The sequence below is a fragment of the Eleutherodactylus coqui genome, chromosome 11 (genome assembly GCF_035609145.1).
Source record: "Eleutherodactylus coqui strain aEleCoq1 chromosome 11, aEleCoq1.hap1, whole genome shotgun sequence".
NCBI classification, from domain to species: Eukaryota; Metazoa; Chordata; class Amphibia; order Anura; family Eleutherodactylidae; genus Eleutherodactylus; species Eleutherodactylus coqui.
In genome coordinates, this window is record NC_089847.1 from 11,496,764 (window position 1) to 11,516,806 (window position 20,043).

At 44.3% G+C, this 20,043-nt stretch overlaps 1 long non-coding RNA gene across 1 annotated transcript; it reads right to left on the minus strand.

Annotated features, from left to right (window-relative positions):
- Window positions 1-9,008: 9,008 nt before the first annotated feature.
- On the minus strand, window positions 9,009-16,994 carry LOC136582803 (uncharacterized). Its single transcript, XR_010787223.1, has 2 exons — window positions 16,391-16,994; window positions 9,009-10,215 (listed from the first exon to the last, which is right to left on the minus strand). It is a non-coding gene; the product is annotated as an uncharacterized lncRNA (long non-coding RNA).
- Between the last annotated feature and the right edge of the window lie 3,049 nt (window positions 16,995-20,043).

Genomic DNA, 20,043 nt, shown 5'->3' on the forward strand with positions numbered 1-20,043 from the left:
TGACTTCCAGAACCAAGCATCTTCCCATAGTCACCTCCGTTAACCTATGGACAGTCACATTATTAGTGTTGAATAGTATTGCTACTCCGGCATAAGGCTCCACAGCCAGTGACCAGAAAGAAGGACCAGACTGCCATTCTCTTTCAGCCTCACGTATGAGCCCTAATGTGGTCAGATGTGTCTCCTGCAAGAAGTAGACATCTGCATCTAGATATCTGAGATGGTCATATACAGCATGTCTCGTCCTCCTCACTTTAATGCTATTCACATTGCTTGATGTAATTTTTAATGTGAACCCCCGCCATCCTAATACAACACCAAAAGAGCAGAAAAATAGACGCCATCATCACATGTCTGTATCGGAGCCGTTCTGCGCACCACCTGTCTCCATATTAGACTCTACATTAGAGGGTTTCCTTTTTGGTGGAGGATGGTCCTCCGTGTCCCCGTCACACTCCTTCTCTATTCTTCCAAGTTCTTGCTCATAATCACCATCTGATTCTGATAGAATGTCATATCTATTACATAACACCATAACACCGGTGTCCTTAGTGACCGTTTTCTTGGCCTTTTGGTCACTGTTATAGTCTCTCTCTGGCTTATGGGAGGACTTGTTTTTTTTTCTCTTGCTCTGTGTATTTTGACGTTCTTCAGATACAGATGGTGATATAGAAGTCACCTCTGGCTGCTGCTAGCCCTGATGGACAACCTCTACGTCCTTCTGAACACTCTCTGAGAGCTGCAGTGCTGGTACTGCATTACCTGACTCCTGCTGGACCTCTTGTCTTGTCAGTATTGCCCCCGACATCAGAGCCTCCTCCTCTTCTTCAGCATCTGCCCCCACCACAAGCTCCTCATCAGGAAGCTCCTTGCAGATGTTGTGCCAGGTGTCTGGGCAATCTCTATGAGAATGGCCAACATTTCCACATAGATTACAGCGGATATTGTGGCAATCCGCACTTACATGGCTGACCTCACCGCATAGATTACATTTCACCACAGTGCAGATACTTGCTACATGACCCACCTTGCCACATTTAAAACACTTACGAGGCTGGCCAGGATAAAAGCAGACACCAATCTCCCTGCCAATAAAGGAGTTGGGCAAATGCAGTGTAATGTTGTTATGTTGACGCAGTTTGACGAGAACCTTCCACCCACCAGTCCAGATGCCATCAGAGTCCCTGTTCTTGGTCAGGTCAGGGTCACAGTGCCTCCAGAGCCACACCACAATGTCCTGGGGAAGGGGAACAGACTCATTCCAGAAGATGACATTCACAGTAACTGTATCTGGCTTGGAAATTGGAATGAATATGAATTTATTCCACCCGTCTGTCTCCCTGAACTTGGGGAAGTTGGCCCAGAACCTATCCAGGTTGGACATGAGCTTAAAGCTGATATCGTATCCCTGCCGGTCTGGTAGATTAATCACTGCCAAGATGTCTGCTGGCACAAACCCCATCTGGTGGCAGAGGAGTTCTCGTATCACAAACCTCCTATCTGGAAGGTCTTCTTTGGCGCCTCTGTGCTTGAACCTCACCACATTCCTCCTCTTAAATGCCTGACCAGTATAATTAGCACTAGAGGTGAAAGATGGCGCACCGCAGCTCCAGGCATTCCTGGGAGGGTCCCGCCGGGTTTCACTGCCCGGGTTTACAGGGTGAGTGACTGCTGATGGGGGAACCGTCATACCTTGTGTAGGTAGAGGGGGGAAATTCTGGACATTATTCTGCACATTATCCTCAGACCAGTCCACCTGTATGTCATCTCCTGACTGTTCTATGTCCCACACAGACTGGGAGCTCCCAGCAGGTACATCAGGATGACTATCTCCAGTTGGTGTCCCCACAGTAGAGCTCTGCTGTGTTACCTTATTGTCCAGCTGCTCAGCCGTGCTCTCTGGGATTTGCGGTACTTCTGCTGACTCCTGAGGCCCATACTCCTGCTCAGGGATAGCTGCAGACATATTGCCCTGCTGCTCAGCCATGCTTTCTGGGACTTGTGGTACTTCCGCTGACTCCTGAGGCCCATGCTCCTGCTCAGGGATAGCTGCAGACATATTGCCCTGCTGCTCGGCTATGTTTCTGGGACTTGTGGTAACTCTGCTGACTCCTGAGGCCAATGCCCCTGCTCAGGGGTAGCTGCAGACTCTTGGGGCTGTTCCTGTATTTTGGCAGGCTTGTATACCCCTCTTCCTTTGAATGAGAAGCTTGCTGGATTTAGTATGGGTTTTGTCACCTGCTGGTGGTTAGTTGTGGACGTAAGTGACTGATACAGAGATTCTGAGGACCTGGATGGTGGTTCACAAATGCGCTTTTGTGCCATAAATCGTTCTTGGTTCCTGTATGTTTCAGCCCGCGGTCCCATTCTACAGTCCATCTCTGTGACCACGGTGGCGAGGTCCAGGCTGAGTGCATGAAGGTTCTGCACATAGCGGGCCTCATCGTCTGGATTTACAGTCTTCATCTTGTAGATACAATCTATCTCCAGCTGCAGTAACTGCTTTTGTTTCAGTAACTTCTCCATCTTCCTCACCAGATCTGGGATCTCCTCTGCCAGCAGCAGCTCAGGTGCCATCTCTCTTCCTTGCTGTCTTGGCTGAGGGGGCTTCTCAGGCTGTTTGCTGTCAGCAGACCCCGTCTGTTTTCCCGTTCCTGTTCTCATGGATCCTCCACCGGCTGCAGTCTGACTGTCGGGTGCAGCACTTGGATTGTACCCTCCAACCATTTTGGGAATAATGGGGAAGTTTACTCAGACTTTGTTTGCATCACATCTGCAGACTTCCCAGCACTTTTACTGCTCCCACTGCCATACTGCGAACTTGTGCAGCCTGGGCACGCCATGCTGGTGACCACTTCATCCTGCCGCAGGATTTCCTGCAACGTTTGCCTCTCCAGAGATGTTCTACGCTGTCTGTGTGCTGGAGGAGTCAGCTGCACACCTGCTGCATGTGCTGCACTCTGCCTTCCCGCTGTGGAACCTGCTGCATGTGCTGCACTCTGCCTTCCCGCTGTGGAACCTGCTGCATGTGCTGCACTCTGCCTTCCCGCTGTGGAACCTGCTGCATGTGCTGCACTCTGCCCTACCGCCGGGGCACCTTCTTGGCTCTGCTTTACACCTTTCATATTTCCAATAAAGGTAACTTTTTCTGCGTCACTTACTTGTGCCGGAAGCTGTGTGCCGCGGCCGGCAGACTATGTAGCTCCACTCTTCTTAGCTGCTCCTGATGTTACTTTTACTTTACATACTTGCAATTCTCCATCTTCCTTCTTTGTACTTGTAGTACATCCATTCTCCCCTTCTATGTGCTCAAACACCTTTCTTGGGCTTGTATCCATACTTGTAAGCATTTTGGCATTGTCTTGCTGCACAGGCCTGGAAGCCTGGGCCTTGCTTGGGGAGCTTCCCCGCCCAGGGTGGCCCCTCCCTGGCCTAGCTCCAGACATCAGGAGAACCACCAACACACAACCTCTCAGCTAGGAGGCAGGATTATAGTAGTTATATTCTTGTACATAGGGAGCAGTATAATAGTAGTTATATTCTTGCACATAGGGGGCAGTATTATAGTAGTTATATTCTTGCACATAGGGGGCAGTATTATAGTAGTTATATTCTTGTACATAGGAGGCAGTATTATAGTAGTTATATTCTTGTACATAGGAGGCAGTATTATAGCAGTTATATTCTTGTACATAGGGGGCAGTATTATAGTAGTTATATACTTGTACATAGGGGGTAGTATTATAGTCGTTATATTCTTGTACATAGGAGCAGTATTATAGTAGCTATATTCTTGTACATAGGAGGCAGTATTATAGTAGTTATATTCTTGTACATAGGGGCAGTATTATAGTAGTTATATTCTTGTATATAGCAGCAGTATTATAGCTGTTATATACTGAAATATAGAAGGCAGTATTATAGCGGTTATATAAATGTACATAGTCGCAGTATTACAGCAAGTAATAATCTGTTTTCTCCAAGAAGCATGTATGTAGTGTGAAGGGAATGACCTGGTGGTAACCTTCTCATAAATAGGCAAGTTACATGGAGTTTCAGTAGAAATGCAGAGGCCTTAATACATCTACCCGCACAGAGGCTTATTGTAGTAATGATGCCGCCTTGAAGAATTAGTTAAAGCATTTTTTTTTCATTATAAATCACTTTAAACTATCAATTTTTAAAGGGAAACTCTGCAAGCAGAAAGGCAAAAGCGGGTAACGTTGTGTGCGGGAGACGTTTATAGGTCAGTGCTCAAGTAAGATTAAAGTACTTGCTGCCTACAGCGGAATTGACTGTAATGATTAGAAGCCGCTTTATCTGAAATGCTACCAATGTTTGTGTGGTTAAGAAGGAACATGGCATGACTCCCGTTGTTACAAAACAATATATTTCTCCAGAATGTTAATCAGACAGATGGTTTTGTAGTGAAGTGTGTGAAAAATTAATCAAAGTAATGTTTTTAACCAATAGAACAATCCCATGCTTTATTATATTCTCAATGACATCTGCAGCATATGTGGAATAGCAAAACATTTCTTCTTAAGAATCAGGAGCAGCTCGGCATTTCTTCCATTCTTGGAGACCTACATACAGCGCTGGAAGCCATTTTGGAGAATCCACGTGTTGCCATGAACAACATTTTTTTGACCTTTATTTTACCTTATGCCCTAGAAGTGTCATTGGTTTACACGTTTCAAAAAAAAGTAAGTGAACCCTTTGGAATGACCTGGATTTCTGCATTAATTACTAATAAAATGTGCTCTGATTTGTATCTACGTCACAGTTATAGACACAATGGAGCTTTTTTTTAATTAGTTCTTTCCCCCTAGATTTGTGGCGTAATGTACGCCGGTATAAGGGCGTACGAAGTTTACAACATATTTACAACTAATTTGTGCCAAAAGAGTGAAAAATTATGAATGGCCCTGACAGCTTTTTTAATGTACGGATATGGGCATGGCCTCTGTATGTTTCCAGCACATTTATAAAGTAAATGTTAGAAAAGAGACACAAAAGTGGCGCAGGTTAGACCAAGTCTAAATAGCATAGGTAAAGGTTTGGCGCATGTATGGTGTTCACTTTGTGTTTGCCGAATTTGGCGCAATTTTTTTTGCGCAATCATTCAGCCTCCTCGATAAATTTAGAGTGCAGTCAGAAGAACTATTGCGTTTTGGAGCATCTGTGTGATTTTTGGCGCAACTAAGCATTTTGGTCTTGAATTTCTCCTGTTTTTATAAACTCTTCAAACCTTTTTTATTCTTCTAGTAGAATAACGTCCTTCATATGGCGGGGAATCTCGACACTCAGCCCTTCAGTGTAAAAATCACCTCCATACGCACTGCTAGGGAAATCTTGAGGATAGGTCATCGATAGTATTCTCCCTGGAAAACCTCTTTAAGGAGATAAGATTAGCAATGCAGATTTCACACGTGCTTTTCCCATTAAATAAAGGCTCATAAAGCCTGGTTACTGACACATCTTCTCAAGAAAGATCTGTAAGTGTCTTCATACAGACAACTATCAGAAGACATGTTATAGAGATGCATGAAGCTGGAAAAGGCTGCAAAAGCTGAAGACCTGGGTGTGCATCGATCCATGGTTATTATCCACAAATGGAGAGCATTCAGGACTGTTGCTTCTCTCCCTGTCAGTGAGCTTTCCTTTAATGAATAAGATCACTCCAAGTCTTGATTGGTTTACTGGGTGGTAAGTACCTGTGCAGGATCTACAGAGGAGCTGCTTTGTTAATAAGCAAGGATATTAGCAATTGGTGCACAGATCATGGAGGAGGGATGGAGGGGAAAACAAATACTATAGTCCCAGGACGCAAAACTTGGCACCATGATGGGAGGTCTATTATCAACTGTGCTATGGGACACCCCCTCTTTTCAGTCTGGCCATGTTGTGCTTCAAGTTTTTGACTTGATGTACCCTCTGTTTGATCCTCCTGCTTCTTTATTACTGGGGTGATTACATGATTTGTTAACTGTTTGAAAACCATTTTGTTAAGTCTGCAATAGAAAACAAGGATAGAAACTGGAAGATGTAGTCATCCATATTGATATTTTTGGATTTCTCCTTATAAGTAGACTCATCCTTTAGTTAGGAACTATAGAATCTGATGTGCTTCACAAGGTGATAACTCTCTGAATGTTGCCTTTTCCAGATTTTCCAGTGTTCTCTACATTGTAATTTAAAGAGATTATACAGAATTAAAAAAAACATAGCTAGTTTTTTCCAGAAATGGCGTCACACCTTGGTTGTGTCTGGTATTGCATCTCAGCTCTATAGAAGTAAATGGAGCTGGGCTGCAAAAACAAACACAACCTGTGTGCAGTTGTGGTGCTGTGTAGGCAAGAAAGCAGCAGTGTTTTGGTAATCCCGGACAGCCCCTTTAATTCTGCTTTTTGAGAGAAATCCAAAAATATCCATATGGCTGCACAGAAAAGAACAGAATGTACTGAATATGTCTATGTACAAGAGGGGATTTGGTCAACTGGCACCGCTTACTGTCATTTTGTGACGTGCTGTTTGTGATTTTAGGGTGCTATTACACTGTGTGGCAATTTGTGGTAACTACACACTGTTTAGCACTAATTGCAAGCAAGGCAAATAGTTGTATGTGCTTTAACTGTACTCACCTCAAAACCTTGGTAATTAGCAGTATGAAGTCAGGGGTGCCCCAACCCTTTATGTTGCCTTCCTTCGCAAAAAACACACTCATTTTATAGGCATTGAAAGTGCCAATATACAGGATACCCAACATGTATTTGAACAGTTGAGATTTGTCTGAAATGACCGAGTAATAGTGCCTCCAGTAGTGGCCCCATCAAAAGTGTCCTCCTTAACGGCTCCAATAGTAATATTGACCCCTTTCATGACCTCAATAGCAATAGTGACCCTATTAGGGGCTCCAGTAGTAATAATGACCTCCATAGTGGTCCCAGCATTAATAATGACCCCCGTAGTGGCCCCAGTAGTAAGTGTCCCCGTTAGTAGCCCTAGTAGCAATAGTGACGCCCTTAATGGCCTCAGTAGTAATAGTGAACTCCTTAATAACACCATTAGTAACAGTGACCGCATTAGTGGTCCCAGTCATAATAGTGATCTCCAGTAATGGCCTGGTAGTAATAGTCACCGCCCTTCATGGACTCAGTAGTAATAGTGACTCCATTAGTAATAGTGACCTCCAATGGTGGCCACAATAGTAATAGTGACCTCCTTAAAAGCCCCAGTAGTAATATTGTGCCCCACAGTGGCTCCAGTATTATCGTTGTCCCCCTTAGTGGACCTAAAGCCAGGCAGCAACCTGACAAGTATTTCACTAACTAGTAATTATTAGGAAATTATAGTCCCAGTGTTTTTGGTGGCACATCACACACACAGTAGCTTGATTACCACACAAGACAAACACAGCTTGGCTCGTCCCACAGCAGTGAAATCACCACAGATCCTTTAGCCCACCAGATCTCTGTAGTGGTGGTAGCTTAGTATGTTCTGTTAGGACTGCTGAGTTGTGTAGGAAATTATAGTACCAGTGTTTCTGGTGGCGTCTGCTACATGGTACATCCATTATGATCCCCACACATCACACACATAGCTTGGCTCCTCCCACAGCAGTGACATCACCACAGGTCCTTTAGCTCACCGGATCTCTGTGGTGAAGGTAGGTCGGAGAGTTTTTTTTTTTCAGGACTGCTGAGTTGTGTAGGAAATTATAGTACCAGTGTTTCTGGTGGCACAATGCACCACACAGCTCTGCTACATGGTACATGAATTATGATCCCCACACATCACACACAGCTCTACTACACCCCACATATCACACACACAGCTTGGCTCCTCCCACAGCAGTGACATCACCACTGGTCCTTCAGCCCACCGGATCTCTGTGGTGGAAGTAGGTCATTGTGTTCTGTCAGGAGTTGTGTCTGACATAATAGCAGTTTAATTGTATTCTCATTGTGTAATTTTTGTCCTCCCGTTTTCAAGAGCCCTAACTGTGTTGTTTTTCTGTTGGTCAGGCTCTGTGTTTTATATATGTTGTAGGACCTTCAATGATGTCACCAAGGGGTGGGGCGATGACATCACCAGGGGTGGAGCATAGGAATGACACACACACATACATACTCACAAACAAGTGGTCTTTAGCAGTTTGACTGTGTCTGCAACTCCCACTATAATCAGTCTGTGACCCCTGATCTTTCCCCCTCATGTCTGCATTCCATGCAGGAATGTAGATGCCTGGGAAGATGGAGAGGTCAGGGGTCACAGACAATTACAACAGCGGTGGCCGCCAGATGGGAGTGGCTAACAGAGTGAGTGAAATGCTTGTCGGGGTAGTGCCTGGCTGGCTCGCAACTATTGATAATTTTTTATGGCTAATAATATGGCCAGTAAAGAATAAATGCTGTCCGGGCCAGTGATTTATAGGCTGGGTGGCAACCCTAGCATCACTCCTCTGATGCCCTGCAGAGGTCGCCTTATGGTAGTGGCGCCCTTGGATGTAGTACGTGTAATAGCACCTTTAGGATGCTTATACAGGCCGCGGTTGACCTGCTGTAAGCACATACGCATCACCACCTATTGGCCAATGGGACTTGGACTTGTTAAAGTTTTAATAGACCAGTCCAGGTGCCTCCCAGAATTATGTGGTCATAAGGGATCACCACAGCATGTATGAGTACCCTACCATAGAATTGAAGGCAAATCAGATACTCCCAATTCTAGTAGACACAGCAGTGTGCAAAGGGTGTTTCTAGTTTGCCCAGACATAACTTAAGCATACGATTCCACAAAACATTTGTCGTGTGGCTGAGATGTGGCCATTGTGTGCCCAAAAGCTTCAGCTCGCTGCGACTCACTAATGGATTTAAGTGATTATTGACTATGACGAGGAACCTTCCTTTGCGGAACCACGCCTTACTCCATTTGGAATGTTTACAGCCCTCCATATTAATTCTGAATTGATAATGCGCATAAGAAGTTCCCACACTGACAGGCTGTTCAGCATGCATAGCTTCCTCAATTCTACCTTTAATGATCGGCGTGTAGCCTATTTTAAGAGTTTAACAAATCCGCCCATCTGGGCAGGTCAAAAATTACATGCATACAACGTATTGTTTAATTATTGGATAAGCATCTTGCAATTCTTCCATCCTCCGGTCATCTGTGATTGGCCATCAGGGTCAGGATGAAATGAGTGGGTTGTCTTGGAGCCACGTGGGGTTCCTTCGATATGATTGGATGTTACATCATGAACTATAAATTGCACAAACCTCCCATGTTATTTGCATACGTTTCCAGTAAAGTCGCTGGGGAAATTTCTGCGGTTGTCCATGTCTGATTCCTAGTTCCGTATTAGTGCATGCAGCTGGATAGTCAAATATATTTATACATGTTGGTTACGGGCTAAATTGCTAAATTCAATCTTTGTCAGCAGAGTTTTATAAAACAGATATTTCATATAAGCGGAAGTACCTATTGCATAACTTGTAGCAAGACATTATATTTGCAGCAAGACAGAAATATGTATTCAGAATGTTCAATTGACAACTGTCTACTGCCAAAGCCCACCGATCCATAATATAGGAATACTGGACTTCCACCACAGACCCCCCTTGAAACTATCTGTTTCACTAAACTCGCCCTGCTCCGTCCCACCCCAATCCCCCACCGCTGACCCTAGACTCGCATTGCGTTGTAGACGACTAGGCCTACTACTGCCATGGGGGTATAGGATGGTTCGACATCATCACATTCTGGATCCATGATGACGACGGTTGCGCTGACAGTGGGCTTTTTGTTGGACATCGTAGTGGGACAGGTGGACCAGGCAGTCATCAGGGTCGGAATACACTGTATGCAACGACAAACAGAAATTAGAATGATTCCTATAAAGGTGACAAATATAATCAGGTTAGGAGAGGTGCGACTTTCACTATTTCAGGTAAACTCTGCATAACTTGTATAGAACCCCGCCTTCTTGACGTTACCTCGATTCATCAACAAGAGTGCAAAGTCAGGACTATCTAATGACTGATCAACATGACTGAACCCCTGTCTTATTAGTAAGTGCATTATCATATATATTAGTCTCGAAGGAAAGAGCTACAAGCTGATTATTCCCACTTCCCTTTTCCAGAGGCGGCAAGGTAACAGGACCAGGGGCGTTGTAACACCGGCATGTTGCGTGGACATAAGCAGAGTGCACTGCAGATAAAATAAAGCAAAATCTTAGCAAAAACCCTATCACAGTGTTCTAAATACACAATGTTTCAAAGCTTATTTTTCTATATTTTTTCCTTCTCCTGTTAGGTACCTAACTGAGGAAAACAGACTAAGGTTAGCTCTTTTTAGTTAGTGCGGTCAGTTTCTTAATGGCAACGTTTTTTCCTGTGGGTCACGTTTTGTCTGGAATGTAGGTACAAGTCTCCCCTATCATCTTACAGACACTCCCTTTTTTGGCTAAAATCGTACCTAGTGCCATTCTATTTTGAAAAGTCGTAGTCGAGGTAGGTTCTATTGGTCGACTAGTCCCTATAAGGCGTCTCTAGTATAATTTATAAACCGCTGTTAATTATAATAAACATAATTAATCCAGTCAACATTTATTTACCCTAATGATCGGGAAAATGGACTCGAATCTAGTTTTAACTTGGTCTCTAATTTTTAAAACTTGTCAGGTACCCCCCTTGGCTATCCTGTGATGTCAATGTATACGTGTAGATCAAAACTATCACCAGGAGCCTCTCTTCTCGCTCTAGCATAATGTTACAATACTAATAGCGTGCACAGGTACGCACGGCGTGGGACTCCTTAATCTTCACCCACACCAATGTCCCTCCTGGAGATAGTCCTAATGGTGAACACGTCCAGTTCGCCTCACCCTTGCGTCAGGGTTTTCCCACTGCCTGTAAGTCCCTACTCCTAAAAGGGGAGGGATCCCTACCTCACCTCAGAAGGAGGCCATGGATTCCCTGGGCTTATTTCCGGGCATCCATACCCTCTATCTGTACGAGTTAACACCCCACAGGGTGTGCCCTCGCCGGAACCTAAGGTCTTCTGCACTTTCCCTAGGCAAATGGGAAGTCCACTGACAGTCCATCTTATGAGACTGAGGCAGGCGCAGTACTGGTACATTTCTCCATTCTTCTGGTAACGTACCTGGTTGGCATTATCGGAACTGGCTCTTCATCTTTTTCAAACAAGGGAAACATTGGTCACATTAAAGGGAGAATACACGTACAGGAAATTACATACCCCACCTCTTCCTGCGAAAATCATATCCACGGCCACTCTATTTTGGAACGCCATGGATGCAGTGGGCCCTAACTGGTTAGCTAACCCTTGCAAAGCATCTCTGGTGTAGTTTACAAACCTCTGCTCATTGTAAGAGATATAATTCATCCAATCTACATTATTATTAACAGTGACAAAAGCAAATGAGGAATCAAAACCTGCTTTAACCTGATCTCTAGAATTAAATTAATCTCGCACCCCCCTTGGCACTCCTATTGCATCTATGTGTACATGTGGATTAAAGTTACCACCTGGAGCGTCAACTTCTCTCTTAGCACGATGCGGTGTTGGATTCTCACCCTCAGTGTAGGCTTCATATTGCACATTTGATTGTATTAATTTGTTCTGAAACAGGGAGCTAGTGTACAGTAGTCAAAGGTGTGTGTTAGAGGAATTGTACCACATTATAGCATGTAAAGGATATGCAGGATCATTAGTTTTTTCAATGCGAAGTGTGGATCCAAGTGGGCTTTCCTTCGAGCTTGACTGCAGTTGGGGTGGTGAACAACATCTGGTAGGGACATTCAAACAGGGTTTCTCTCTTAAACTTTTCCACATAGACCCTGTCACCTGGTTTTAGATTGTGACACTCATCTGTAGGACCTGGGGAAAAGCAGAGTCTGCAGAATGCATTACTAACAATTCCTTGGAGAGGCCTATGACAAGATTAACAAGAAAATCATTCCCCAAATTCAGCTTCTGTGGCATGTATCCTCCTAAGAAAAAGAAAAAGTAATGAAAGACACTCAATTCAAACTTTACCCATTTTCTCTATTGCCTTTCGTATCTACTTTCCCACTACTCCGTGGATGGTAGGGTGTGTGGAAAGCCTGAAATATACCCAAAACAGACATGATGTGTTGCATTATTTCACCTGTGAAGTGTGTACCTTTGTTCGACTCAATCACTTCTGGTACCCCATATCTGCAGATTACCTCATTCATGAATTTCTGTGTGGTTATCTGCTCATTTACCTTAGTATCCGGGTGGGCCTCCAACCTGAAAAAGACTCGAGCAACAACAAGCACATATTCATACTCCCCTACAGGTGTGAGCTGAATGTGGTCAAATTGGCAATCTCTGAAATGGGTAGAGTGGTCAAGGCAAGCGTTATATGGCCACCTTACTTCTGTCCGGACTCGCACATGGCAAAGATCATGCTAACTGGACAAATGATGCAGCAGCTACAGAGAACCCAGGTGTCACCCATTCTTGTTCAGTGTCGCCGTCATCGCTGCTTTTGATTCTGTATACCAGCTGGGCCATCATGGGGAACAGGGACCTCTGTAGGCAAGTTCTGTTGATTGTTCGCCATACGCCGTCCTGTGCTGTCGCTCCCGTATTTTAGCCCATCTGCTTTCTTTCCTCGTTGACTTGTAACTGTAAAGTCCTTGACATATCAAAGTCCAAAGTCTTATCAAAGTCCAAAGTCTTATCAAAGTCCAAAGGTTTTATCAAAGTCCAAAGGTTTTATCAAAGTCCAAAGTCTTATCACTGACTCATGCTGTCAGTATCTATTCTTCTTTCTTCCACGGCTTGAGGGCCGCTGCCTTTGCTGTGTTGTCGGCGAGGGTGTCATCTCTCGCTTCTCCGTTGTAGAAATCGGTGTGGATTCTCCATTGCCAGGTAGTAGTAGTAGGGTTTCCATGAGACCCTGCACCGCTGCACCATTCTTAATTGGCTGTCCTACTGAGATAACAAGCTGCCTGGCCTTCCATATTGGGCCATAATCATGAGCTATGCCAAATGCATTCCAGGAGTCAGTGTAAAAAGTTGCCGACTTACCTTCTACCACTCCACACGCCCCAGTGAGGGCCTCCGGTTCCGCTTCTTGCCCTGAGACATGCGGAGGCAGAGCTTCTGCGTTTAGGACATCTTGTTGTGTGACCTCTGCATATCTGGTTCGGAATCATCAATCCTCACCCTGATACCATCTACAAAAGAAAACTCAAAATATGCATCATCAACAGTGTGTACCTCACTACAATAATGCTATTTAAAAAAATAGCTGATCCGCCATACTCAAATCACCTATGCCTCCCCTCCCCCGTTTGAACCTGAATACCTGATTAAAAGAAGAGTGGCCGGATTCAAGGTATTACAACATTGGGAAGCTCAGAGCAATATTGGGGGAGGCATGGAAAGAGCACATTGTAGTCGGATCTAATAGGCCAGAGATAAGTGCTTGGGTTGCACTTGCATGAGTATGTTCTGGGTGTCATTTGGGGTGTGGACCACTAGGGGGTAGTCCAATACCAACTTAGAAGATTTGTCAACCATTGCCTGTACTGCTGCCACCGCAAAAGCAGGTGAGGGAGCTCCTCAAGTCACTGGATCCACCCTCATGGCTGTGGTTGTCCTTCGTGCTTTTGTGTCAATACTGTCGTATAGGTGGCAGTATGAAACAAGGTCCAGAAAGGTGCGGAATTTGGCAACGGGTGTAAGTACAGGTATGGCCTGCAGAACTTGGTAGTCTTTGGAGGCCTCCAGGCCTTACAGCCTTCTGCAAGAGAAATTAACAGTGAAATTGTGGCCGGTTGGCAGTTTTTTCCAAAGCATCAGCACACAGCACCTAATATGTGTGGCTGACCCTTCACTCTTTTGTTTTTTTTTTTGTTTTTTTTTTTTTTTTTTTTATCTATGGGGATACTGTTTGACCCAGGGGTGTGTATCTGGGTCTCGTATATATTATCATGGTCGATACATTCAATTTCCCTATGCCTGTCTTGTAGGTGTCCCATAATTTGTCAGGAACCGTGGAAAGCTGAGTTTGGGACAGGAGGAAACAAACAAAACTTTTTCTTCTGGCTATCTATGATTCGTACCCCCTCCTTGGATAAGAGACGTGTTCTTGCATCATCTAGCTCCACCCCTCTGAGTGTGGCTAATCACTTACTTCCTTATTCTCTCATTCAATGTTAGCGGTCCTTGGGTACACATCACAACTCAATAAAGATAAAGTCTTATGCACCACACAATTTACATTTTACAAATTACGGGTCAATCTGCCCCGTTCCTCCTGTGGATACCTGGCCTTATCGTTACCTGCTTGTTTCCTATTCCTTGGCTTCTCTACCGTCTCTCTTTCTCCCTGTAGTTTATTTATTCTATATTGTCTGTGAATATACGTTACTTGTGCTGGGACTACCGGGCAAGTAACTTCCTCTTTTTAGGTCTCTTACTCATGTGACAGCCCAGCGACAGGATTATAAGGGAGATAACGGGAGTACGTGGCTAATTTTCACTTTTACAACAATTTTTGTCAGACTTCCGGCGACCGGGCAGATGCAGTATTAGATGCCGGGCATCTCCATCTGATTGGTAATGTACTGCAATTCTCTCTATTCACTAAGCTGGTGTCTTTGTATATTAATACAGACGCCATTGCAGCCCACCTTCACTTCCTCTTTTCTGACACTTAGAGAAATTCTAACGTCTAATGCATAAATCACATATATTATGTTGTAACTTCTGTCACAGCGGTGGTTACAATTGAATTGGGGACTAAACACCTATTGGGGACTCGGCAAACATAGACGTATTTTCTTGTGGGCACGGTGTATTGGGATTTGGTGGGCTACGCAGTCTGTATTCTTAAAAGCCCCCTCAGGATGTGCGTGGCATACAACTTTTTACATTTGTATGACGGATGTATTGTCTGAAGGATTAGGTTACATAACAAGCCATCCGCAGTAGTTTTAACATCCAACAGTAGTTATTTATTACAGCACAGGAATTGCTCCGCTTCTATTAAGAGTTCCACTTCCTCTTTTTAAATGTAGTTAGCAGCTCTTTTTTTTCCTTTCTCCAAACACACTTACGGGCACAAGCCTATGCTTCTATGCTATTATTAACGTTTAACAATTCGAAAGCAATATAGTTTAGTAGTCTGTCTTTTACTAGAAGGGATCCAATAACGCAACCTAACCTATAAAGTCCAAACCCACAGCGCGCCGCTGTGTACGGTGCATTATCTTGGCTATAACCAATTGCTAACAATCCCTTCCTACAGTTACTGATACTAATTCTATATGACCAACAAACAAACTATTCCTATATAACAACTCAGGATTAGCTCTACACAACAGACAAGCACACTAACTTTATATAAAAGACAGATAGGACACACAGAAAGATTGCTTGATTAATCAATGATAACTTGACTCTCCACCCCTTCCACACTTTTTTGGAGGGTGTAAGAATTAACCTTGGCTCATTGTTTGCTGCCTTGCAATTTCAATCATGGCTGCCAAATTTATGATTATAGAAGTCTCCTCAGACGCCGGACACAGTATGCCCCGCCCTAGAGTCTCTAGCATTTCTGTCGCTACACAGTTTATCAATCTACCCTCAGACGGAGGGATCTACTCGTGGACATTCAAACGATAAACAAATATTTGTGGACACACACAAATAGACAGAGCACCAGTACGGCTGGCTTAGTCTCACTGCCCCTCGGGATACTGTCTGATAGCTCCCTTCTCCCGGACCCTACAAGCAGGCCTAGCAGGAGCGGAAATCCCATATCAGACTTTTCTCTGGCAGTCTCTCCCTCCCTGGGCCCTCCAAACGGGCCTCAGGACTGCTGAGTCTCTGCGACAGGCCACCTGAACGGCTCCCTCCTCCCTCAGGAGTGGAAACACCCCGTACAGGCCCTCCCGGGGGCAGCTATTGATGTCACCAATTAACTAGTACTCTCAAGACAACAGGCATGTAAACATTCCTTTATATCTTATGACAGGTTCTTATCGAGTGATCGAGACTTAAAGAAGTACCTGTCGTCGTGCGGATCCAAATAATTCGGCCTGGCACGGCACATAGGCGAGCCTGAACTTAGCCACACAGGTATAGATAATTAATTTATCTCACCGTGTTCTGATGATATTTTGGGCCCACCAAGTCCAAGGTCGCATATGTCCGTGTCTTCTGTCCGAATTCTATGGAACCTATCGATCACTCCCCGTACGGGCCACCAGCTGACGAGGAACCTTCCTTTGCGGAACCACGCCTTACTCCATTTGGAATGTTTACAGCCCTCCATATTAATTCTGAATTGATAATGCGCATAAGAAGTTCCCACACTGACAGGCTGTTCAGCATGCATAGCTTCCTCAATTCTACCTTTAATGATCGGCGTGTAGCCTATTTTAAGAGTTTAACAAATCCGCCCATCTGGGCAGGTCAAAAATTACATGCATACAACGTATTGTTTAATTATTGGATAAGCATCTTGCAATTCTTCCATCCTCCGGTCATCTGTGATTGACCATCAGGGTCAGGATGAAATGAGTGGGTTGTCTTGGAGCCACGTGGGGTTCCTTCGATATGATTGGATGTTACATCATGAACTATAAATTGCACAAACCTCCCATGTTATTTGCATACGTTTCCAGTAAAGTCGCTGGGGAAATTTCTGCGGTTGTCCATGTCTGATTCCTAGTTCCGTATTAGTGCATGCAGCTGGATAGTCAAATATATTTATACATGTTGGTTACGGGCTAAATTGCTAAATTCAATCTTTGTCAGCAGAGTTTTATAAAACAGATATTTCATATAAGCGGAAGTACCTATTGCATAACTTGTAGCAAGACATTATATTTGCAGCAAGACAGAAATATGTATTCAGAATGTTCAATTGACAACTGTCTACTGCCAAAGCCCACCGATCCATAATATAGGAATACTGGACTTCCACCACAACTATACATGGTTAATTTTTGCATAGTTGTAGGGAAACTGCACAGTCTTTAGCCATGAACAGTTAGTCACTACTTATATCATTAGTGAGTCGCAATGTAGCAGTTTCAGACGCTAGGTTGGAGCCTCAGGAGTAATAGCTGAAGGTCTGGAGAATAGTCAGGGAAGAGCCAGGAGTCAGCAAAGGGAGGTTTCAGTTCGCAGTCCACATGAAGGAGGCGGGTAGCGTAGTCAGAAGTGAAGCCAGGGGGCAGCAATGGGAAGTCTCGGTTGAATAGCAGAGGAGCAGGCAGAAGTAGAGCTTGATCAAGGCTTGGAACACAATAATCACATAAGGAAGGAGTGTCAGGGCCAGGCTTTTATAGGGAGTACTAATCAGGAGCAGGTGGAGCTAAAACAGGGTAGATAGTAGGATATGGACACATGATCAAGGTATTCAGGGGACCTTTCCAGAGGCCTGAATGGCTCAGTGGAGAGAGCTGCCAGCTGAAGTGCAAGAGGTCCTGGTTTCGAGCCCCGACACACAACTAGCTGGAGCTTTTTGCCAATTGATGGCTGCATCTCTCAACGAACGCTTCATGAATCCATACCCTAAGGTGCGTGCCTAGATTTCTTTTTTGGAGTGCTGTTCCCCTGGAATGATATCACCTGCTAACAATTGCTAATTGCTATAGGCTTAGTCCCTTTAGGACATGTTCACACTGGCTTTTATGTGGCAGATCCATGTTAGATTTTTCTCATGCGGATCGGACCCAATAATTCGAAAGCAGAAATTGCAGGCTGAGCCTCCAAGCAGATCTGCACATGGATTTAGCCCCATTTAATATGGTAAATCCACATGTGGCGCCCAACACTATTTCCACGTCAACAATTGGTATGTCATTTTTTTGTTTTGCAACCCAGATTTTAAAATTCATGATAGTAAAGAGTTTTTGGGGGGTATCTACTCTTTATGTCCTATTCTCAGGATAGGTCATCAATAGCTCATCGGCTTGGGCAGTGCAGCATGGCCGGATGTCCACATCAGTGGTCAGGGCCAGAAATGTAACAGACTCCTTTGCTCAGTTGAACGTACAACTGCCCTAAGTTTATACCACCCATTAGTTGGCTTAGTTTACGCCAAAAATTACTCCAAATTTTGGAGTAATTTGGTGCAGTTTTTGGCTTAATTTAGAACACACACCCATTTCACAAAGTCACACCCCTCTGTTTGGACGACTTGAAAAAAGAGTCTGAAAGCATCTAAAAGCACCTATTAACCATGGCAAGCATGTAAGGCAGTTACACATCGTTAATGGGACACAAAGCATGTAAAACAGTTTTCTGGCGCAATTTGTATGCCATTGTTAAATAATAAATCTGCCCGACTGTTTACAGTTTTGGGTACCGGTACTCAAGAAGGACATATCAGAGCTTGAGCGGGTTCAACGGCGGGTGACTAAAGTAATAAATGGAATGGGTGGACTACAATACCCAGAGAGGTTATCAAAACTGGGGTTATTTAGATTAGAAAAGAGACGGCTGAGGGGCGCTCTAATAACTATGTATAAATATATCAGGGGACAACACAGACATCTCTCCATCATCTATTATACCCAGGACTGTGACTGTAACTAGGGGGCGCCCTCTACGTCTAGAGGAAAGGAGGTTTCTACACAACATTGAAGGGGGTTCTTTACTGTAAGAGCAGTGAGTCTTTGGAACTCTCTGCCTCAAGACGCTTGTGATGGCGAATTCGATAAAATCGTTTAAGAGGGGCCTGGACTCCTTTCTTGAGTGTAATAATATTACATGTTATAGTCACTAATAACTTCAGAAGGGTTGGTGATGCGGAAATTATTCTGATTGCCAGATTGGAGTTGGGAAGGAGTTTTTCCTTTAAATGAAGAAAATTGACTTTAACCTCATTGGGGTTATTCGCTTTCCTCTGGAACAACATTGAGGGGTAATAGGCTGAACTGGATGGGCAAAGGTCTTTTTTAAGCGTATATTACTATGTAGATCTACCCTACTGTACAAAAATTCTGTTAGTCCACCAACAAGCCGATCCCTCTTACCATAAGCTTCTGTTAGTCCACCAACAAGCCGATCCCTCTTACCATAAGCTTCTGTTAGTCCACCAACAAGCCGATCCCTCTTACCATAAGCTTCTGTTAGTCCCCCAACAAGCCGATCCCTCTTACCATAAGCTTCTGTTAGTCCACCAACAAGCCGATCCCTCTTACCATAAGCTTCTGTTAGTCCACCAACAAGCCGATCCCTCTTACCATAAGCTTCTGTTAGTCCACCAACAAACCGATCCCTCTTACCATAAGCTTCTGTTAGTCCACCAACAAGCCGATCCCTCTTACCATAAGCTTCTGTTAGTCCACCAACAAGCCAATCCCTCTTACCATAAGCTTCTGTTAGTCCACCAACAAGCCGATCCCTCTTACCATAAGCTTCTGTTAGTCCACCAACAAGCCGATCCCTCCTACCACAAGCTTCTGTTAGTCCACCAACAAGCCGATCCCTCTTACCATAAGCTTCTGTTAGTCCATTAACAAGCCGATCCCTCTTACCATAAGCTTCTGTTAGTCCACCAACAAGCCGATCCCTCTTACCATAAGCTTCTGTTAGTCCACCAACAAGCCGATCCCTCTTACCATAAGCTTCTGTTAGTCCGCCAACAAGCCGATCCCTCTTACCATAAGCTTCTGTTAGTCCACCAACAAGCCGATCCCTCTTACCATAAGCTTCTGTTAGTCCACCAACAAGCCGATCCCTCCTACCACAAGCTTCTGTTAGTCCACCAACAAGCCGATCCCTCTTACCACAAGCTTCTGTTAGTCCACCAACAAGCCGACCCCTCTTACCATAAGCTTCTTTATGTACCCTGCTTTGAAAAACCCCAAATTTCCAAAAGAAAAAAAGTTGCTGTTAACATCCAACTTCTATAAGAACTTTTTGAAGTTGCACTTGTAAACTTTTTCCCATTTTCCCCGTAGCCCTCACGGATCTCCCGGCATCATCATGAGTCTGTTCCTTCACACTGAGTTTTAT